This window comes from Solanum tuberosum, unplaced genomic scaffold, assembly GCF_000226075.1.
Source record: "Solanum tuberosum cultivar DM 1-3 516 R44 unplaced genomic scaffold, SolTub_3.0 scf00548, whole genome shotgun sequence".
NCBI classification, from domain to species: Eukaryota; Viridiplantae; Streptophyta; class Magnoliopsida; order Solanales; family Solanaceae; genus Solanum; species Solanum tuberosum.
In genome coordinates this window covers 260,897-262,834 of record NW_006239470.1, presented here as the reverse complement: position 1 = coordinate 262,834, position 1,938 = coordinate 260,897, and positions in this window count along the sequence as shown.

Sequence of the window (1,938 nt, the reverse complement as noted above, 5' to 3'; positions counted from 1 at the left end):
ATGTGTCACAAATGGAAAAGTCCCAATCAAGGAAGCAATATATATCATTTACAAATGACTTAAAAAACTTTAAAATATTTAAAAGTTATATAATAAAATAGGTTGATTCTCAGAATTTTATCAGGCTCACATGTATTGGGACAGAAAAAATAACACATATCATTTTAAAGTTACCAAAAAAGTATTATAAATAATAATAATTAACAACTTAAAATATCTGAAAGACATTTTAAAAGTACGTTATTTGAAGTTACATAAAAATATTATAAATCACAATAATTAATAACTTAAAACATTTTTTAAAAAAATATGAAAATTTGGATGACTCTCCAAATTTCATTTGTGTCACATAAATTGAGACAACAAAAATAACATATATTGGGTCCATTTTAATTTATTTGTCTTATTTTTTTCTTTTTTTTTATATTTAAAAATTGCGTAAAAATACTATAAATCATGATAATTGACAACATAAAATATTTCAAAAATGTTGTATGTGGGTAGTCTTATTATGCCTTAAATAGCGTCAAAGAAAGTACATGTTTGTGATAAAAAAAACTTATTCCTTTATCCATGCAAACAATCGCTTCAAAAACTCGGTTATTAGCCACAAAACATACCATTTATGTTAATAGCACGGGCCACATTATCTAGTATATATATATATATACTAGATTCTTAAGGCCCGTGATACGGGACAACCCAATATAATCGATTATTAATCATTATTTAACAAATATTAAAAGGTACTTCTATAGTATTCTGATCAATATTAATTAATATTGATTCTGGTAAAAATATTAGTATAAAAAATATTTAAATAACCATCAAAGAATATAGTGCATCATTGCATTGAATGGTGTTGCTCCTTCTTTAATTAAATATCTTAATTTTGAGTTTTGAATATGAAAAAAATACTTAGTAGGGAGCACTATATCCGAATGGGCCCTATTTCGACGCACATTAGAATTAATTGAACTCCTATATGAATATTGAATACTGATTAAAAAATATTAAATTAAATTAATCCAATAATATTTTTAAGTATAATTGGTATTAACGATGGGTAAATTCATTTTTTAAGTTGTAAAACACTCAAGTCTAATATTTAATTTATTTAATTTTTACTATAATGACACAAATTTATTAGGATTCGCAGTTAATTTGTCTGTTAGATTGAATTATATCTTATATAAAAAATCATGAATCATTATGTATTATCATCTTGAAATCTATCCTATTCATTTCAATTAATCTATCATATTTTTCTTTATAATCTATTAAAAAGTAATGTTCCTTTTCTTTTTTTAGTTCCAACTCCACATAACATATTTAAGATCACAAGATTTAAAGACATTTACTATATTTCACACATTTTTAATTTAAAACCACAAGAAGCATGTTTCATTATCACATGAAGTTCAATATATTTATCACACACATAAAAATTCTATCCTATTCATTTCAATTAATATTTTTTATTTATCACACACATAAAAACTCGAACTAAGAAGCATGTTTCATTATCACATGAAGTTCAATATATGTATAATTTATCTTAATGAACATAATTTTGTTAGCATGATACAATATATATTTTTTATTCTCTTTTTTTCATGCACAATTAGTATTTATTTTTAGCAGGAATAAGTATTTTTGTTATTTTTATCAGTTTTGTGAAAAAATTGCAAACATCTCAAAACGTAAATGCATTTTCTCTTTTTTTTTTTTTTTTTTTTTTATAAAAAGAATCTATCTAGAATTAACGGTTAAATCAACATGATATTTTGATACATATACCATTACATATTGTATTGATTTCCTTGCCCAATTTTTTTTTATCTTATTCCGAAATTTATTCATAATTTTTGAAATTACTATTAGGCATTTGCTATTTTTGTCATCTCTTTCTAAATATTAATCTACTTAAATTTATTT